This window comes from Conger conger, chromosome 5 (genome assembly GCF_963514075.1).
Source record: "Conger conger chromosome 5, fConCon1.1, whole genome shotgun sequence".
NCBI lineage: Eukaryota > Metazoa > Chordata > Actinopteri > Anguilliformes > Congridae > Conger > Conger conger.
Genome location: NC_083764.1, coordinates 23,969,119 through 23,985,514, shown reverse-complemented (window position 1 = coordinate 23,985,514; position 16,396 = coordinate 23,969,119). Strand labels below are relative to the sequence as shown.

The following is a 16,396-nucleotide window of genomic DNA, read 5'->3' as shown; positions in this document are numbered from 1 at the left end:
TGAAACACGTTATTATAGTTATTGGCATTCATTTCAATATACTCACCAAGCACTTTATTAGGAACATCTGTACACCCACTGTAATGTACCGTGTGATTATCTAATGAGCCAATCATGTAGCAGCAGTGCAATGCATAAAATCATGCAGATATAGATCAGGAGCTTCAGTTAATGTTCACATCAACCATCAGGAGGGGGAAATTGTTGATGCCAGACAGGGTGGTTTGAGTATCTCAGAAACTTCTGATCGCCTGGGATTTTCACACACGCTAGTTTTCAAAGAATGGTGCAAAAAACTTTAAAAATCCAGTGATTTTGCGACAATGTATGCTTATTTCAACCATTTCCAACCTCTAACACTCAAACACATGCATATTGTTCAAAATGATTAACTCAACCACAGATCTACTGCAAAGAACAGTAAATAATATTTAACCTCCATATTCAACCCAAATTTGAATGTTCCACACATGTACTCAACCACACCTGTGAAGGGTGAACTTTGCACACTTTCACACGAGTATTTATACAGATCTACGCATAAGCAGTATCCATATTGTAATGGCTATACTGGTGCACAACAGCAATTTAAAACCAAGCTTGGCCAAAGCTGTAAAAAGATCATATGTTTAAACTCCAAATTGAATGACACGGATAAGCATGCATAAAACGGTAAGCAAAAAGTAAAAAAATTTAAAAAAAAAAGGTTTGTCAGCAAATGAAACAGAAAACTAAATGAAAGAAATTTAGGAAATGGGTCTCTATTGAAAAGTGGGTTTCAGCAATAATTACATTTCCATAAATGTCCATAATTTCCAGTGAGTATTACATGTGTGTTTTTGTGTTACCACTTCACCATGTTCTTACACTCATGAGGATTAACTTAGAGAAACTGCTCAATGTTGAGAATCTGTTAGCAGAAGCAGCCTGAATGCGTTTTTCCATGCCTGCAGGTTAGAAAGATAAGGTTAGATAAGCCTGAGTAAAACTACCATGAAGAAAGAGCGTGTGTCTGGAGGCTGTGTGTGAGAGCCAGTGACAGAAATTCCACATATTACTCCAGTCAGGATGGGGTTAAAGCCTTAATTTGACACGTTTGGGAAACTCAGCGCCTGGGGTTCATGGAACCTCACAGGCCTTTCTGCTCCATCCGTCACACTGTCACTGTAATTGGAGTCCTGTGAGATCACCCACAATGCACTAGTTGTTCACACCATGGAGAAAAGGGGCCCATAAAGTACATCGACCAAAAAAGAACTAAATTTGTATTTCCTACTAGCAAAATCTGATCATGCAGACAGGGAAGCTGTGGTCATGAGGCGTTGCCTGTCTTTACACCAGGGGCCGTATTACAGAAACTTCCAAGCCAAAGTTAAGATGGTATTTTTTTCATATATATTAAGAAACAAATCCTAACCAATTTTAGGAATCTTATCTTATCTTACTCCATCCTAGCTTATCTCAGGTTAAGAAATAAAATTAACTTAACAAAAAATCCAAAATCAATGATCAACTTTCATGTTTGTTACCCAACAACCATGCATTGTGGGATAAATTATTGTGCCCTCAAAATGTGAGTATAAAGGAGGCTATAATTACAGAAAAAGTTACAAAAACAATTTCATTGTTAAATTCCCATGCCTTTGCAATTAAAAGACATTAGTGATTTTGTTGTTCATCATGTTTAGTGAATGAGGCCAGATCTGTGCAAGATGCTTTTCAGCATTCCTTTTTTGGGGCGGGTGGGGAGTGGGCTGTCAGGGACCAATAAACCAATAAACAGCCCAAAGAAAAAAAAAAGAAGTGCCTTGGTCCTCTGGTGTACAGAGGAGAATGGGTATAAAGTGTGAGCCTGGTTTTACCAGCAGCCATACCATCATGCATCATGCTGGAAGTGGTGTTGGCGGGCCAGTAGGGGAGATCTTCTCCCTGCTCAAAATATCCCCAATGCCCAAGCGCAGTGATGGGGAGTGCAGTCTTTAAACCGAGGTGCTGACTCACTGTGGTCATTAAAGATCCCATGACACTCTTTGCAAAGAGTAGGGGGGTTCCCCGGTGACATGGCTAAATTCCCAACCCCCGCTCTTTCAAGCTGGCACCTAATCATCCCCTGATTCAACTGGCAAAACCATTGTTCTCTCCCTCTCCAACTCAGCTGGTGTCTGGTGAGCATTCCGGCACAGGCACAATTGCTACACATTGGTGGTGGTTAAGGCAAGTTACCCCCTCATCACTAAGAGCTTTGAGTGTCTAGAAAAGCGCTACATAAATGCAATGACCTATCCATCTATCTATCTAAAGCTCTACAGTGGGAAATCTGCATAAAGAGCCGGCCCGGTAAGGGGCACAAAGAGCCAGGCTGGCTCTAGTTCTACAGTGGAAAAGGGGGATGATTACAGTAACAGCCTTGAGAATGATGTAGGCTCAGGTCTTACTTGTATGTCTTTGTTCTGTCCAGCCAGAACCCACAGATGAGCGAACCCAGCATGCCAGCAATGACGATAGTGAGGCCAATTCTACCAGCATTCAGCTCTTCATCCTGAAAGTAAAATGAATGTGGTTAAGCGTGTAGGTCACCTGACCCAGTGGAGCAGACCACAGCTGAAAGTGAGTTTTTTGGTGGCCCAGGAACCACTTCTGCATGAAGAAGCATTTGTGGCACTGCACTTTCTAATGAGGGGGTAGACGTGGTCGTGGCAGCTGTGACGGAGGAACAGGACTCACTGGGTAATGCTCGATGATCATCCTGTTCAGTAGCGTGCCCACGGCGTAGAAACAGCCCACGTTCAGTCCTGCGGGACAGAGGAGGCCACGGGTGAATTAGGTCAGCCGTTACAGCCATGTTTAGCAGACCATTCACCCTCATCCACATGTCGAAACCTGACCAGGAGTCCGTGCAAATAAGACAGGGGTGAAACCTGAATATCTGGTCTCAAAGAATGGCTTTAAACCTGTTCTACCCAATTTAAATGAAAGGCAATATTTATTTCTGAACGGTTTATCTGGCGCTTTCAGGTGCAGTCCTGAAAGCTGAAAGGTTATAAGATATTTTCATGTGAAGATACATGAGATAAGATAACTGTAGTAAGTTCAAAAAAAATACATTTATGACGTAGTTTAGGGTGTAATAAGCCACGGGGGAAGAGGAGGCTCCTTTTGTTTTATTGGCCTGAGCTAAAAGAAGAAAAGATAAGTGATAAAAGGCATTGCTAGCTTCAGAGGAATCTCCAGAAGGAGTGCAAATTTGCTGCGTTTTTGTCCCATTTATTTTATTGAATTGTAGATATGTAATGAGTCAAAATTCCGGGGACGCCAGTGACCGTAACACGAGGGGCCTTGCGGGAAAAGGACTGCGTGCTTGCTGGGAAAACCAAAAGCCTTGATATATTGGTTACAGAGCAGACAAGGCAACAAAAAATTCAAAGCCTGTTGACTTTCATTAACTTTAAAGTGATGTCTGGTCGCCAATGAAGACACATTTTAATAATTTGGAAGTGCACAATCCCATTCTACACCCTTACTGTAGTCCCATTATTGTATTTTTGTATTTTGTATTACCAGCAAGTAAACCCTTCAAAGCTTTGTGAGCATGAAATCTTTGCAGGAAGTCATATCTCAGAATATCCCCGCTTCAAACCCATAACTAGAATTACACAATTATATTATTTGCGGAAACTTAAACTTTCCAATATCCAGTCAGGACATTGTATGTCTCATTTATAAACAATTTGCTGTATAGCCGTCATTGGCAGAATGACACGAACAAATATTCTATAACTATCCATTTTGGTGAAATTGTTTTGGTGTGAGTGTGTGTGTGTGTGTATCACAGCATTTGAGACAGTTCATTTCTTACTCATTGGTGCGTTTCTGTTAAACTAGGGCTGAAAACAGTTGAAATGACTTTTCTTTCCTTCACCTGGGTTTTAGAGCATGGACAAGTGAATATGGCAATAACCAATTCAATCTGTAGTCTGTTGAAATGTAAAAAAATGTGAAATGTCTTCAGAAAGTAAGAGAATAAGAGATGCTAATACAAAAGAATTGAAAGAGGACAGATTTTGTTGCCCAAAGCTGAATATTGGGCATGCCAATCAGATTACAGTGTGCCAGACCCAAGGAAGCCATATTTATTCTTCAAAAATTGAGCAGAACATGATATCTAATCTCCACCCAGATCTGTGAGGTTGATTAACCGCTTCATTTTATGATCGCTAAACCTTTTCGGGCCCACAAACTTTAACCGATATGAACAAGCATATGATCATTACAGAAGGAAAATGTCATTTTATGAACAAACAACATTAAATTCCTAACTCCTATCCTTGTTGGATTGTATTTTCATATTTCAAAAAAATTTGAAGAACTTTCATTCTTAGTATGACTACATAAAGCCATGTAGTGTGGAAGAACTAGTGCCGTACATAAGCAAGAGGTCAAAACAATTCTTAATTGTTGGCAAAACACACACACATAATTAAAAAGTGTGCATTAACCAACCCATAGCTATATTTATGCTGATGTGGTTACATTTAAACAAAAAGAAGACAGTCTGTCTATGCAGATTCAACTACTCAGTCACTGCACTAAGAACAAGACAGTGATACCAAATGTGATGATGGTGGCGGTATAGTTAGGGAGCAGCTCACCATAGGTGAGGATGAGGAGGAGGAAGGACCTGTTGCGGAGAAGTCTGCGGATGGAGTCCACGTAGGAGTAGTGCTCCGCGGGGATGTTTCGCGCTACCACCTGGGCCTGCGTTGGAGGAATTTCCGGCTGGTCCTGGAACACTAGGACGAAAAAACACAATTAGGGCAAAAAAATCTGCAAACGCAAGACACGGATACACAATCAGGGCCAAGAGTAGTCCAACGTTGGACAATGTTCTACTACTAGCTCCGTATTTTCCAAAATGCAATATGGGTATATTTTCAAGAGGCTTTGCATAAAGCAGCAGATAGGGCTGATTGGATGCATCGCAAACTTGCAATCCAACCCGTGACAGAATATCCTCAAGCAGAGTTAAAAAATACACATACCATTTGGGGGGTTGCAGCTATTAGCACCTCAAGGGGTCATTCCAATCACTTATTCTATCTGTCCTCGTCTCCTCAGTCCTTGCATAACCCAGAAATTGATTATTGACTGCCTTTAAAAAAAGGAAATTCCAGTTCTTTGGAGGAGCAAGGAGGCTCCAGTTACACTGGACACACAAGGGCAGCCTTTACAGAAGTCTTTTGCCGTGAACACCCCTACACAAATAAGTGCTAACGATCCCTTCCCATTCATTATATAGTGGTTTAAGCCATGAGAACACTACTGTTTTTGGACTAACAAAAGTTATGTTTATTCATGAGAGGCAAAAAAAAACATTATACTGAAGCATAAACATTATATTTGTGATTTTCTTTTTACTTTTTATGGGTTTTTGCATAGGAAATGCCACCTTCAATGCTTAATGTTATGCTTGACTGAGCAAGGATGTTCCATTTGCCCATTACACGTCGCCTTGATTTCTCCATCCTTGTATCTCTTCCTCACGTTCTCCAATGGGTGGAGATAAGGAGTGAGGGGAAGCCATGAGGGAGCGATGCGAGGAGTGAAAATAAGTCAGCGCTGTGCGTCAAGTGTGCTCTCAAAAATGACGCTTTCATGATAAGTTCCAACTGTATAACACAGCATTTCTGTTGCTAGAGAACTACCTTATTCATTCATTTACCATTTCTTGTATGGTTCATATTTAGGAACAGACATTCCTAGACTCTACAGGTAATGAATGTTGCAGAAAGCAGAAGCAGACGCAGGAGACACAAGGGAGAACCAGCAGAACCTTGCCGTGCATTGCACAAACTCTTCTTTCTCCCACAGTATGGAGATTTCTATACTAAAACATTAATTTGCCAGAGGGGGGATAACAGGAAAGTTCTCGCCATGAAAACTAGTAACTGCAACTAGAACCTAGCATATTTGAATATGTAAGGGATAATACCCTATGGGCGAGTCAGTTATGAGGAAATAATTGGCCGGCAGGGTAAAGCTACATTTACTAAGTTGAAGGGCAATCATTTCCTTATAACTGACCTGTTCATAGGGTATTATGCAGCTATTTGTAGCTATGGACAATTTATTTTTAGTGTAGAAACAAAAGTATTAATTGAAACAAATTAGGGGAAAGTAGGGGGAAATAGTCCCTGTTGCTGCTGTCACTCCAGTGTTCAGTGCCATCCCAACAACATGTTTGCTTCCAAGCATGTACCACTTCTGTATCAACAGAATTAGTTTGGTTGTGATTGTGAATTCAGAAGGTATGGAGAAACTAATTTCCAGAGATATTTTATATCGGGAAACCCACTCACTTTCAAACTGTTGAGTATATAATTTGAATACACTGGATGAGAAAGATGTTAAGTAGGTGAAATATAGTGTACTTCAAAATCCACAGATTATATTATTATTCATAGGGTTTTCATGGAGTGTGCTTGAGAGCACACATTTCAGGATGTAAACAATGATTTTTAGGAGGAGATTTGTTTACTCATCAAATATCCAACAATGGCAAGCTATATGGGCAAGAAATTTTCTTAAACAAATATAAGTAGAAACCATAGGCAGGAGAAACAAACAAAAAAAAATAATGTCATTTTTTTTACATCATAGTACAGTATAGTTATCTGACCAGTCCAGAGCAGAACAGGGTAACATTTAAACATCACAAACTCAAACAACAACTAGACTATCATTGCACCACACTGTTGGCTTGGCGCAGAGCCAAGGACATCAAGTGCCAAGGGGACCTTTAATGAGCAGAGAGAGCCAAAAAGTAGAATCAGGCCAGAGCCGATCACCCAAACAACCCACACTCCCCCAGCCTTGCCTCACTCCACTCTCGCCCTACCCAGTCGTCCGACACCCAACACCCGCCATCTAACACCCCGGCTGGCCCGAACCCCAAACCCACCTGCCCCGCACCCCAGAGCTGCGGCTACGCAGCTAAATGGCCCGGGCGCCTGTTTTAATGCGGGCACGTGACGAATGAGTCACAGCTGCAGATGGCAAAGCAGTCCACGCATCAGATGTTGTGCGCAGAACAAGCCGTCTCTGGCAGAGGGCACAGGAACAGAACAAGCTGTATGTCCGTATGATAAACTTGAGGAAAAGAAGGAGGGCAAAAAAAGTCTCCTTTCTATACAAAACATACAATAACTATCTGTATCCGTCACCTTTTAGACCTTATATTGACCAATGGAAGGCAGGAAAATTGAATGCTCTCTTCAGTTGCATTCAAAAAGGCAGACTGACTTCATGAATCATCAGTACTTATGACACAAACTCAGTTGTCGGTACATATTGTTAGCACACTTTGGTCACCCCGTGTCCCTCATTGGCCGGATGGCAGTCAAAGTCTGAGATTGTGCCCTTGCCAAGAAGCAAGCTGTGCCGATTTGGCAGCACATGCAACAAACCCCTCCTTATATCTTGTAGGAGGGAGGAAGCCGCGGGAGTTGTCCTTTACAGCACAACTCAGCAGGGGCCTGGCGCATCCAGGGGTTATCCTGTGTACCTTAGGTCAGCAAACACGCTGTGTGTTTGTTCAGAGTCAGCAGGGACCTACAGAGGAAGACCTCTACATTCACTTCCGGTCAGCTGATAGCTGAGGAACAGTACACTTCCCTTGCAGAGAACACTAAAGCCAATTCTCTCACAACGTGTTCCCCATTACCTTGTGCCTACCCCTTTCATAATGAAAAACAACCAAATGCCTGAAGCAAAGTCTGTCATTCCATTTGGTAAAAAGGTTTCTAGCCCTCCAACTGAACCTAAGATGGTACCTAAAATGTACTGCAAACAATGTTGTCCTTGACAAAGGGTTGTGGTGGTCAAGATAGGTGGATCTATGATAGATCCTTTTCATTCTGCAATTAAATATTAAACAAAACCATATTACAAATCGTAGCAGTCTCACTGCTGCCACGTGGATCACATTTAGACACGCACGCAAATAAACAAAAGCCAACACCAGGCTGGCAGATGTGTATTCACCACACACACACACACACACACACACACACACACACACACACACACACACTCACACACTCACACACTCACACACTCACACTCACACACTCACACACTACACTCACACACTCACACAACTCACACACTCACCACAAACAAACAAGATAGTAAACGAGGAATTTGGAGAATCTGGCAGACAGCTTACACAAATGGATCGTATCTACCGCAGTTACATAAAACAGATGGGAACAACACTGTTTGGAAAGAGGCTTAGGTACCGCTATGCAGGGAGAAAATACTGTACAGAAATATCGCCAGTAGCCTCAAATTGACAAATGTGATTTTGTGTTAAAAAATGAATTAATTATAAAGTTGTTGGGTAAGCTTACCCTTGATAAAGAAATTTAAATGGCTTTTCAATCAATAAGTTTTCTAAAGCCTACCGGAGGTGGAGGACAGTATGCTGCTTTTCACAGTATTCTGAACTAAACAGCCACATTTTAATTGATCTTTTAAGTGCACACAGATAAGTGTCAATGACAAGGTTCCAGATTCTTCCAATTAGCTCAGTGCCTGTAGTCCCTGGGCAAGAGCACAGTTTTTATAAAAGTGTACGGTCCTGTGGGGGGTATAGAACATGCACAAGGTGTTTGAAGTGTTTACCCAGGGTCACCAGGACGAACAGCAGAGTCGCTATTCCGGCGGTCATGTAAAACATGATCCTGATGTGATTTGCAAGCAGGTCCATATCCTCCACGTTGGGCACCATCATGGGTGGGACAAGGAACCCAATGGCTACGCCCAGCTGTTGGAAGCGGGCGGAACACAAAACAACACTCTGTTAGCTCTGAAGTTTCACAGTTCTGAGTTTTAGTCATAAAACATATTTTGCAATGTGGCTCAGCAGACTGCAAAAAGGACTCACGGAGTCTACCCAGGCATGATTTTTCTACATGAAGCATGCAACAATATACCTTGTGACATCAACTCATGACTTCAGGTCTAGCAAAGAGGAAGTGGTTCCAGGAATATCAATGAGCAAAGTGGAAAGCACAAAACATTTTCTCCAGAACATACAAAGCATGCATTGTTTGTGATGAGCCATATTAGTTGATAGAGGATGCAAAATCAAAGCAAAAACCTCCTCATCAAACCACTACCAACAGATTCCCCATCCATTCCACAACAAAAACAAATAAAAAACATGAAACATTAGATACACACGTACACGACGGGGGGTTGACAGAGTACAAGCAAAACTGCAAGGAAATCAAACAATAGTATTAAGGCGAAACCCTTGTTTGATGCTTGTAAGGGCAGGAATAAACAACAGTATTCTAATCCCGATTTAGACAAGGTGTTTCAAATGGTACAGAATAACACTGTTGACCTAGATAGAGTAGCAGACTGGGGTAGACCGAGTCCACAACAAGAGAGAACAGTAATTAAATAAGCGCAATACAATTGGTTACCTATGCTGGCCATGTGGACTTTGGTTACCTATGCTGGCCATGTGGACTTTCGGCTCAGTTTGTTCATTATATCATCATATCATGAAAATGGACGTTTTGCATGATATGCAGCTGCTGTAACATGTCATAATGGTGACACATGACTACTTTAATGACAGGGACAGTAGACAATGGGGAGAAGCATTTCACAATATTAACTAAGGGTAATGAATTCAACTTCTATCGAGGACAAGTATCCAAATATAATACTGGAATAACAAAACATATTTAACTGATTTGTATAGCTAGTTGTTAGACACATACAATAGATTTTCCCTTCCCTTCTCATGTGACAGTGCATTTCACTATGAACATTTTCTACCCATGAGAAGGAATTGTAAATTCCATTTCAATGAAATGCATTTTTCTTCAGGTAAATTGTTGACCAAGAACTACTCCTGGGAAGGTCAATTTGTCCACTGGGATCCAAAAATGTTAATTTCAGCCCCAAGGTGTTTTCCTTGGAGTTACGAGAGAGAGAGAGAGAGAGAGAGAGAGAGAGAGAGAGAGAGAGAGAGAGAGAGAGAGAGAGAGAGAGAGAGAGAGAGAGAGAGAGAGAGAGAGAGAGAGAGAGAGAGAGAGAGAGAGAGAGAGAGAGAGAGAGAGAGAGAGAGAGAGAGAGAGAGAGAGAGAGAGAGAGAGAGAGAGAGAGAGAGAGACTACTAACAAAATATTTTAATAATTTTTAGTAAGGGTGGCTTGGGACAGTGGGGACTGAGGGAACAGGAGAGTCCTTAACTGTCTAGTGTTATGTAATGATTCTGACAGAATTTATAGTGTAGACATAATAAAGGCACTTTGGACAAGTGATCATTCCACAATTCATTTTGATCCACGAATTAAGGGCCTCCCCAAGTTGATTTTTATATTTTAGGCGTGCCAATTCTGAAAAGATGCTATCATAATGTAGACAGGGTGCAACTTCTTGACTGCAGGACTGTGAATGAAATGTGGGGCAGGTTCAAAAGGGTTATACTTGATGCAAATTCCACAGGTGCAGTAAAGTAAGTTGAGGAAGCAGGGGATGAATAAAGCTATTGAGAAAAGTTTTAGAAAAAAGAATAAACTATAATATTTATAAAAATGAAAGTACTGAGTATAATAAGGCTGAATATTGTAAGAGTAAGGATAATGCGGATGCCATAAATGGCTAATTTTTTGAGAGGTTACCAACAGGCCGGAAGGCATATTCAATACTCAGATATTGAGAATAGTCATAGATAAATTACATAAACTAAAGGCAGCAGGCCCTGATGGCATATACCCAAGGGTACTCAGTTAACAGGTCATTTTTAAATAACTGGCAAGTATATTTAGACAATCTTTAAAACCGGAGAAATAAAGTAATATCATACCAATACTGTTGAATACTGTTACCAGAAGTATTGGCACCCTTGATAAATATGCACAAAAAATACTTGAATCATCCAAAGGCTTACATTTTTTCAATAAAAAACTGGTTTCACAATTATTGGCAGGTGGGTTTAATACTTTGAAGGGATTTTCAACCATTTCTCCAAAAATAACATTTCATGACATGTCATTTGGCTGACGCTATTTTATCCAGAGCGACTTGCAGTTGATTAGACTAAGCAGGAGACAATCCTCCCCTGGAGCAATGCAGGGTTAAGGGCCTTGCTCAAGGGCCCAACGGCTGTGCGGCTGAGCAGTCATTTTACCTTAACCACTACGCTACAGGCCATCATGTTTTGTATTTGGTTGCATATCCATAGCATACCATGACTTCCTGGTGTCTGTGACCTATCAACATCACCAGAGTCTGGATATCGTATTGTCAAGATGTCCTACAAGCGATACTAAAACTCGTTGCATTTGAAAGGATCTCTATGGGAATGGGGGGTGGGACTAGATTTGGCTGTGAATTATGCTCATACCGTAAAGAACACATTGGTTGGCTAAATGGTTTTAAGTCATCAAGGGTCCGAGGTATCAAACCAGTCTCAAACAATCGTGCTGCTACTAGATAGTAGATACTTCAAGGGTTGTTTCTCCTGAATAGTTCTTCCATTGAGTTCAACAGGGAAATTAGTCAGGATAAATGTCCTTTGTAGTATCTACAGCATATCTGGCAGCAGCAGGATGGTTTGAGGCTCATCTGATACCTTGGACCCTTGATGACATAAAGCCATTTAGCCAACAAATGTGTTCCATACTGTTTTGGCGTAATTTACAGCTGAATCTCGTCCCACCCCCCAGTTCCCATAGAGCTCTATTCGACAACCTTAACATATGATACCCAGATTCTGGTGCTGTTGATAGGTCACAAACTTCAAGAAGTCATGTCATGCAAACAATATGCAACCAAACACAAAACATGACTATTTTATTTGACAATATGTTAATTTGTCTCAAACATTGGAATGCGGGGCTATGTATAAAAAGTACTGTAGCTATTACATGGTGAAACCAATATGTACAAAAATACCCTTTAATAAAAGCTGAGAATCTGCACATTGACCACATATGAATTGTTGAATCATCTATGAAGGGTTGCTATTGGCTGATTCCTGGGCGCCATCAATGTAGATCCTCTTTACAGCGCCTGAATGTACTGTACAGATCAGCACCTAAGAATGCCAAAAAAATGGTTTTAGTGCTGTTATGCAAAGCACTTAGGTCCTATTTTTTGGAAAGCAATTTTCAACTGCTAAATCAAAGTTTGAGACCATTTATAGTAATTCTGACCTGCTTCAGGGTAAATCATTCAAATATTGGTTTAGTTTTTTTGTCATTAAATATAAAATAAATCAAAACGGTTAAAGTGCTGACAACAGTTCTTGGTTTGGCCGGCTTCATTTAGACAAGACCTAACACCAAACTTAAAAGCTGGACTGATGCAGGGTGAGGTTGGAGTCTGGCTGGGCCATTGGATGAACAGCATGATGGAAATGTTAATCTGTGCTATAATAACAATGGCATCTGAACAATTTGTCTTCCTGCTGTCAACACCCAATTCAAAAACATTTCTCACCTGGCTGGCTCCTCAAAATGTTGGGAACTCCCCATCATAGCAAAGCAAAACAGTCACACCTCTATACAGGCATTATACAATACAATACCCTTTTGTCCATTAAGTGCAATTAACTTACCAAATGCAATTAACTTACAAGATTCAGAGAAGGTGAAATGCCCCTAAACTTGTTTTATCACCCATGTTACAAAATAAGGAACTGTTGTCATTAAAGCAATGGCATCTTAAAATTGGTTATACAGACAGAACAGTCAGTTTTAACACTTTCAAACAGTATATCCTGAGAATATCCATAGTGAATGAAAATTGTATGGTCAAAATTCAAATGAATGCAAAAAACCCACACCGGCCTAGCCCTAGGCCAGTGAGACCTAAAGGTACACTAGGTAAGATTTTTGTGTTAAACTATTGCTACAAGACTATTGTAAGTCCCTTCCCATCCTATCACTGACATGTTGACTCACCCTCTACCTGTGTTTATACATCTATAGCTGTACAGTAATTCAATCTTATTAGTTGAAAATTGGTTCTAATTGGTAAATGGTTTTATCCAAAGCACTGTACAATTTATGCTTCACACACACACACACACACACACACACACACACACACACACACACACGGCAATTGGCTGCCATGCAAGGTGCCGACCAGCTCATCAGGAGCATTTGGGGGTTAGGTGTCTTGCTCAGGGACACTTCGACACAGCCTGGGCGGGGGATCAAACCGGCAACCCTCCGACTGCCAGACGACTGCTCTTACTGCCTGAGCCACGTCGCCCACATTGCTACAGCCAATGGCGTTTCAACTTCAGCATGTTCACAGAGAAGGGGTCGGATTAACAGTGTTGTGGTTTGAGCGTATTTGTTGCAATTCCGCTCTTGACCGTTAGATGTCCGAAATTACCCATTGTACCCATTGTACAGGTTAAAAACCTGTCATATATGGCAGTGGGTGGTTGACGTTTTGGAGAGGTTTTGCTGCCAGTGGTCGAGGGGCATGATTTAAGATCAATGAATTCAACAAAGTACCAGGAAGTCTTGGCAGAAAATCTGGTTGCCTCGGCTTGGTAACCTAGACTGTCCAGGAGAAAATGACTCCAAGCATACATCAAAATCCACACAGAAATGGTTAAGTAAAAACAACAACCATGTCCTGCAATGGCCAGCTCAGCCTCCACACTTAAATCCCACAAAAAATGTTTGGTCCGAACTGAAGAAGGTATCCCAAGGATATCAATGAGTTCTCCATTGAGAAATTGTCAAATCCCTCCAAATGTGTTCTCTAACTTTATCACAAATTATAGGAAAGGACTCATGGGTATCATCTTTGTCAGGGGTGTCTGCACAAAGTATTAAACCAGGGTTGCCAATAATTGTGGAACTAATTTTTTTCTTTGAAAAATGTAAGATTTTTTCTTTGGTTGATTCCATTGAAGCATTAATACGGCACACTGCTATAAATATAGCTTTATGTTAATAACGGTATTATTTTCGTTTTTTTAGTTAACAGCCTTTTTTGTGCATATATATCAAGGGTGCCGGTGATTCTGGAGACCACTGTACATGCATACAGAAAATCTGATGTATAATATCATTGCAACACATCACATCATTGCAACGCACCTGGTTTCCAAATACTCCAATCGAGCAGGCTGTCGATACCTCTTCGGAACCAAACCACACCGAGGCGATGCGGGATGGCATTCCAAGTATGAACACCTGGGCCAAAGAACTGGTAAACTGTCCCAACATCGCTACTGCAAACAAGTCATGTCTTACGCTGGCAACCTTTATCCATGTCCCGATGCAATTCAAAGCGGTCGCTACAAGTGCTATTACCCGCAATCCCTTTTTGTCCAAAAGCCAAGTGACGGGGAATATGAAAGGAATGTATGTCAACATATAGATCATTGACATCCAGTCAATGGTGAAAGAGTCGACACTGTAGAACTTCATAAAAATATTGTTGATAATTCCGTACTGGATCCATTGGAAAGAGTTACACAGGGAGTACGAGCTGAACAAACACACAATAAACCATCGCCGCTTGTACAAATGGGTGGCCGGTACAGATCCCGTGTCCTTATTAAACTGCCTCTGGACCTCTGTGTCGGGCTCAGCAGATTTGGTTATTTTCATTTTTTCATTATCATAACTTTTGTAATCACTATTCATACTACCAACCAAATCAGACTTTTCGTTCATGTTGAAATACCGATCAATGGTGAGTGCATTAGAAACAGCCTACGATAATATCAAAATAGTCTCGAGCAAGATAAACCAAAAGCCAATAAATAAAATGCCAGATCGAGACCGATCAAGACCGAGATACGCTCTACATTACGTTTTACAGTCGCTACATGACTTGGGTTACATGAATGTCGTCTATATGATCAGGAATAAGATAAATACAGCCTACCAATACTAAAAATAGCTATATACCGACCTACTGTAGTCTCGCAACCGAGTTCGTTTGACTGGTAGGTAAACTAACGTTACAGAAAGTGCAACAAAATTGAAAGTTAATCACAGCGTCCAAGTAGGGCTATAACAGGCGACTTCTGGGTGATAGCAACGTTGACGTAATTCTGGCTTCCCCGATCGATAAACAGTCTAAGCTACGTGGCCACAAAGTAAAGCATAAATATCACGGTTAATTCCGTGTTGTAAGGACTTCCCGATTCCAACTGAAGTTGCTACTTAGTCGCTATAAACACCGGCTTCCCGTAACCACGTGGTACCAAAACTCCGCTGTTCTTTATACGTCTCAATGACCTCCACCCTATGAACTTTAACCAATTACAGTCATTGGACTTCACTGGAGGCGTTCACATAGCTGACTCGAGTTCCGACCATTAAGGTCCCATGGTTACAATGCATATGCAACTTTTATCATTTCATTGGAAGAATTGTGATATTGAGGGAATAGTCATTGCTCACAAATCCATCTATATTAGCCAGTTAGCCGATGTCACAACTCTTTTCTTCAAAAACAAATCTCGAATTGAGATTTATAGGTAGCCTATAGTAAATTATAGTATACCTGTAAAGGACAAAGTAAAATATCTAGGGCCACACTGAATGTTCAACCTCATATAGATAGTGTTCAGAAAATATTTTATTTGTGCCTACTATACAAAGAGAATTGCTAATTATAGCTGACAAATTTATTTCTAGGCTAATCAATATAGCACTGTCATTGGATGCCGCCAAATAAATTAGTAAAAATGTTGATGAAACTATGACAAACTTTATTCGGGAGAAACAAGTCCCACCTAATTAAGAAATCTGTTTTAATAAATCAAAACTTGGGGTCTGAATTATTTTGATATTGATCAAACCTTAGGGGTATGATATTTCTGGTGATCAATAATAAGAATCTTTCAGTAAATATTGATATTACCTGTGCAGAAATAACTTTTGGTATTGAGGATAATCGCAGTAATTACACGTGTTTAATAAACCTTTGAATAAAAAAATAAAAAAATAATCTCCAGAAATTCTTCAGAAATTCTTCAAACTTTCCTGTAACAGCAAAGTTGTCAAGCCATGTCATTTGTGGTCCTTATATAATTTATAATGAATAGCATTTTACATTCATTTTATTTCATAAAATTGACATATTTAACTTTCAAGAAAACATATTGGGCAAGCTCAAGCACGTAGATCCTAATGATTATGGGCAGATAGTTCAGACATGAACTGTGTAAATGTTCTACCCTGTTAGGGACATACACTGGGCTCCAGAATTATTGGCACCTTTGAATGAAAAATGCTGTTGCGAAATAATACAGTTATTGACATGGGCTTTACTTTCCAATATATGTAAAGTAGTATGCTTTATTAATGATTGATTGGAATCAACAAAAGTC

General features: G+C 40.5%; 1 pseudogene; it reads right to left on the bottom strand.

Annotated features, from left to right (window-relative positions):
- The window catches only part of LOC133128830 (heme transporter FLVCR2-like), a 26,562-nt pseudogene extending 11,317 nt beyond the window's left edge, over positions 1–15,245 (bottom strand).
- Positions 15,246–16,396: the final 1,151 nt, after the last annotated feature.